This window comes from Girardinichthys multiradiatus, chromosome 15 (genome assembly GCF_021462225.1).
Source record: "Girardinichthys multiradiatus isolate DD_20200921_A chromosome 15, DD_fGirMul_XY1, whole genome shotgun sequence".
Classification (NCBI taxonomy): Eukaryota; Metazoa; Chordata; class Actinopteri; order Cyprinodontiformes; family Goodeidae; genus Girardinichthys; species Girardinichthys multiradiatus.
Window position 1 is genome coordinate 3,666,981 of NC_061808.1, and position 5,832 is coordinate 3,672,812.

General features: G+C 36.9%; 1 long non-coding RNA gene across 1 annotated transcript; it reads left to right on the forward strand.

Moving 5' to 3' along the window:
- Positions 1 to 1,385: 1,385 nt before the first annotated feature.
- LOC124881903 lies at positions 1,386 to 2,332 on the forward strand. The gene is made up of 3 exons (XR_007041775.1): positions 1,386 to 1,477; positions 1,566 to 1,594; positions 2,198 to 2,332. It is a non-coding gene; the product is annotated as an uncharacterized LOC124881903 (long non-coding RNA).
- Positions 2,333 to 5,832: the final 3,500 nt, after the last annotated feature.

Below are 5,832 nucleotides of genomic sequence, written 5' to 3' on the forward strand. Positions count from 1 at the left end.
CTCTGATGAACACTTGACAGTCAGAGCTCCAGAACAACACCATGAATACTTGGACTGATCCCACATTAGTAGACACGTCAGTAGAAATGTCAGTAGAAAAACATTTAATGACAACTAAAGTTGCAAGCTAACATGGAGGCTTAGGACATGAAACATGGGTTACCGGCCAGGAAGGCTAATTAATACAGATGAGCAGGAACACAGAGAAGTCCAGGGAGGAACAAAAATATCTAAATGTAACAAAACACAAGAATTACCCTAACGTACAATGAATGACTGGAATACAGCAAATAAAAAACATAAACAGGGAAACAGACATGGAAAAAACTCAGAACTCAAAAACCTAACACTGGCAAACTATGACATGATCATTATTTTCTGTTTTCCTTTATATTTTTGCAAAGAATTTCACGTTGAAAAGATTTTTACCTTTCTGAATACCCAATGAAAACATTTTTATCGACATTACAGCAGCTAAACCCTTGATATATATGCTGAACAGCTGTTCTACTCTGGTATGAGCTCAAGTCTCGGTGGTTGTAAGCCCTCCTGGTCATCACCCTAATCTTTAGCTCCCTCCACAGAATCTCTATCAACTCAGGACTCTGGCTGGGCCACTTGAAAATGTATGAACAAACATGGTGGTGATAAACGAAGATTACTTTAAACCCAAATCTGTCAGGGCTATGAATATTTTGTGGTGTAACTGTATACAATAAAACGGTTGTATTGACTCAAGGTGTACTTTCTGTACATGTACATATCCATCACAAAGTATCTTTCAGTATCTTCCAAAAGAGCTTTGCTCTTCCTTTGAATTTCTTTTTACCTTTAAAATACAGAGAAATTAATATAGTTTCAATTTGTGAAAGCTCTTAAGATTATTTAAGCTGATTTCAAATTCTTATCTGACAACAAACTCCGACCCTGCTCCTAGTCTTACTTTTTATTTTATTTTTGCAGTCTCTCCGAGGTCTCCCGAGGCAGATCCAAACAGGGAAAACACGGCGACAGTAGAGTGTTCCCTGCTGAGAAAATTTGACATCCCACCTCACGCGGAGAACAGCCTCCGCTGGTTGGATGAGACAGGAACGGTGCTGGACCAGTGCGAGTGTTGGACTAAGTGTTCTTCTGTTCTCACCGTGACGCCTCAAAGAGACCGGAGCAGAACTTACACCTGCCAGTTTGTTCAGAAGCAAGCTGTGAAAATTCAAGCTCGCCACACACTTGTCATGGGTAGGACAGAAAAATGCAATTTTATGCAAGATCTTTGTGTCATTTTATTATCACCTTGATTAATATGTTCATGTAAGACTGACTGCCAAACTTTACTGTTTTTTGTGTAAAAACATAAAATATAAGACTTTCTTCACAGGTTCCACAGACTGGTCTCCTCTGAACTACATCATGTTGACTCTGAGGATCACAGCACTGATTCTGATGATCAGAGTCTCTGTAGCTGTCAACAGAAAAAGAGGTGATAAAGCTCCCATTATTAAAAAGACCATTAATTATCCATGAATAAAAACTATACATATTAATACAACTAATCTTTTTTTTTATAGTAAGTGAACAGTTACTGAACGACATCAGGGTGAGTAAAATCATCTACCTGTAAATAGATGACCATGATTAATCTACAGCGCCCTTCAACATTATTGGCAACCCTATTAGAAATGTGTTAAGCCTTAGAAGGTCGATTTACTCTTATGTTTTCCGGCATAGATCAACAGATTTAAATAAAAAAAAAAGGAGAAGAGACAGGCCCATACTATCACAGATCCACCACTTTACTCAACAGTGTGCACGAGTTGCTCTGTTATAATTATTTCTGATCGCAGACCCACTTGGAGTGTTGCCATCAGTCTCATCTGACCAAAATGAACATTTGTAGTTGAAGCCCCTGTAAGGTTTTGCAAAGACCCAAGCAACCTTTTCCCAGGCGCAGTAGATGGCTTCTAACTTGGGTCCTAGTCTTGTTTGCCACAGTTTCTGTGGAATAAAAAGTTTATTTTTATGATTAATATTTTTTGAATTAACATTATTTTGTATTATCCTGGCCACACATATCAGCACATATTTGCCTGACGTTAATGAATGACATGTTTTCTTGTCTTTCCCATTTTGAAGAGTGGCTAAGGAAAATAAAGCTCTCTTTCATTCAGTAGATGAACTTTTGTCGCATTCTGTCTCACAGGTTGGTAACTATGATAAAGATGAAGATGATGATTCTACAGTGAGCTATGAAAATGTGTGAAGATCTTCTGCTGCTCCAACATCAAACTGAACTTCAAACAAATGGCAAAGCTATAAAAATGAGTTTCAATATGTTCTTATATTGTCGGCATTTAGGGTTCCTGTATTTATTCTAACAGTAATTTACACACAGGTAAACTCTTATTACTATTAATTGTGGATTTGGTTGCAAGCTATTTAATTTAGGGCTAACAGAGTAAGGGGGAGGGGCTTTATACAAATGTCATATTTTTAAGACTTTATTTTGACTCTATTTATAACAAAAAAATGTGCAACCACTTTTTATTCCTCTTCCACTTTGCAAAAAATAAATTATATTGTGCTGATCTAACGTCCCCAAAATATACACTGGAAAAAGTGTAAGGGGTATGAATACTTTTGCAAGGCACTGGACATTATTCTCTGAACACTGTGTGAATTATTAATCATTTATTTGTTTATTTATTGTACATTTACTGACTTTTTCTCCATCTTGAATAAACAGCTTTGAATCTTTACATTAAATGAAAGTTTTAAAGCTTAAAGGATCTCGTTTAGTAGTTTCCTCATTAGAGACCTACAATACAGATGTTATTCTTTATTAGGTCACTGAGAGAAAATAAACTATGAAAGTTAGATGTTTCTTGTTTAATGTGACACATCCTGTTCTTTTTTATTTTATAAAGGGTTCTGTCTCGGTTTCCTTTTAAAAATAAAGCTGATGATGACTAAAAGACAGGATGAATGTTGGGTGTTGGTGTGAAGTTGTGTTTATCCTGCCAGTCATCCTCAAAGAGGAAATAACATTTTTAGATATGAAAAGTCTCCTAACAATGATGGTGATGTTGATACTGGGACTAATTTTACTTTCTGTGTTTCAGTGTTGCAGACAAACAAAAGACTAGATAAGATCAGACTTTAATGCTGTCAGCAGGAGAGGCTAAGAGGGTTGGTTCAGGTGTTTTGCTAGGTTCGGGCCATTGTGGGCTCTTTGGCCTATGCTGTATTATCTGCAGGCTTTTCGGGGCTGCTAAAACCTCCTTTCACCTTTAAACTCACACCCCCATTTCATTCATTTGTTTTTCTGGGATCAACATAAAAGACACTGAGCTAAAATAGTGAAGATGCACCGAACGTGAATAAAGCTTGAATTCTGAATTAAACAGAATGACAGGTAATTACTTAGCAGGTGTGCTGATTGATTGGAGAAGCACACAGTGTTTGACCGTCGTCATCGTTGTTGTAGCCATGGGTTTTTGTTGTGGCAATTATGTGAGCTACATCTTGTCTTATTACAAGTTACACCTTATGTAATTGTTTTTACTGTTAAGATCACATTCTTGTTAAGAGCGCACGAGCAATAAATGGTCATGAACGTATAAGACGCTGATGTGTCTGTTTTACTCATTGGAGCCAGAAGACGACGTGTCAGTTAAGTGAATCCAGTCAGCAGCCCCTAAATGGCTTAGGTTCGTTTTGTTTTTTTGTTGTTAAGAACAAGTCACTACATATACTTTCTTGTGTAAGTATATGTGGACAGATGATTGTGTGTGTTAATGTGGGTGTTTGTATGGAGACGTGTAGAACAATATTTTTATCACTTTTGTCTCGAATGCTGTTGTCAGCTCCTTGGGTCCTTCTTCTTGGGTCCACACTTGATGCATGATTTCCTGGAATTTCTTTATTGTCATGGTATTAATGTAACAATTTGAAATAAAATTGGTCTGCAGCTTATTGTTGCATGAATAAAAATAATTATTCATAGTAAGTAGAAGATAATAAAAAAATAATAGGAATGCGATGATGATTTTTTCAGATAATAATTTTACTGCCTCAGGGCCAGCTTTAGATGTTGAAAGGCTGTGTTCCCGAGGCTAAAGGCAGTTTTTTTTATTTGATTTGTCCGACACTTTATGCTCCTGTATCTCCTGCTGAGGGCCTGAGGTGGAGGAAAAAACATTGACCAGGACGTAAGTCATCTGACAGGATCTTTCTGGCTTTGCTAGGACAGAGGCAGCTGGAAATGTCTTCTGAGTGGGGCTAGATGACATGTCCATTTCTATGTTAAAGGTGCAAATAATAAAAATGAACACTGACAGAAAAACCAATAAGATACAATCAGATCCACATGAATTAATGGTTAAAATAATAAAATGTTTTTATGGGGCGACAAAGCATAAATAATAATGGGCCTGATATGAATTAAAAAGATATTTATGAGCTTGTTAAAAATAGTTTTTAATTGATTTTTGATGTGGTACAGCTGCTCTGTTCACAGAGGAAACACTGTCCAACCATTCAGCAGGTAAACTCATAAAAGGCTGTTCCAACATCAGTTCAGTGTTTCAGGTGGAAAACACAACACTAAGTTTAGCATCTGAATTAAATCCTCCAAGTACACAGTCAAATAAGCTGAACAGTTCAGAATCTGCGAATCGTTCAGCTCATCATAACCAAAGGACCCACCTCCAAATGCTATTTTGTGTCAGGTTCTGCCATTTTGGGTTCTGGTTTGTGTTTTTGTTCTGTGGGGTTTATTTTTCTTATTTATTCCTGAAATTCTTGTGTTCTTGTGTGTGCTTTATTTCAGCATCATTAGTTGTTTGGGTTTGTTTGCTTTTCAGTTAGGTTTTCCTCTATGTCTTCAAGTTACTTTGTTAGTTCTTATTTTGCAGATTCTTATATTTTGGTTGTAATAATTTTCTTAGATCTGTTTCCCTGGGTTTGTTATTTAATCCCATGGTTTAGTTATGTAATCATTTTCACCTGTTCCTCCGTCTCCCTGCATACCTGGTCCACACCTGACTCTAATCCCTGCTGATTGCCTGCCTCTCCTTCCTTTGTTCCACAATCTCTTCCCATTACCAGTTGCTGGTTCCTCCTGTTCACTATACACTTGTGTTCTGCTGGTATTATGTTTCTTGGAAGATTCAGGTAAGTTTTGGATAACTCTTGTAAGTTTTTTTTGGGAACTACTCATGTAAAGCTTTTTTTTTTGAAGACCTTTGATTAAAAAAAAGAAGCTTTTTCTCATCATGCTGCTGCTGCCCAGTGCCTGTCTGCATTTTGGTCCTCTACAGCCACCGTGACATTTAGCTAAACTGAAACTTAAGCAAAATGTTAGAAAGGTTAGCAACCACTCTCTGCAAAAGTAACTCTGAAGAGAAAACCTCAAAATTAATTCATGTAACAGTTCTTTTTGTATTTATGCTGGGTCAGCTGACTGTAGGAAAGGTTCATTTTCTTTTTCTTTTGATTGACAGCAGTGGGAGGTCTTTCAAATAATGAGGAACAACAGGGGCACAGGGAGAAAAGGGTGCCAGTCAGGGCTGCACATTACTTATTTATTCATTTATTAATTTATTTACTTTTTTAGTTCGTGTAGGAGCACAGCTACAGTGATTTCAAACAAGCAATGGTTTTGTTCTACATGTGACAAGACCTGTGGTACATAAAACTGTTACTCTTGTTTCTATATGTGAAAAAGGATTCAGTATGAAGTGTAGTGATGTCAAAACGAGACTTTTTGAAGCATAGAATCATTTTGAACCATTGTGTCAAAGTGGTTCACTACCTGAAGCTTCATTCAATTCCCTT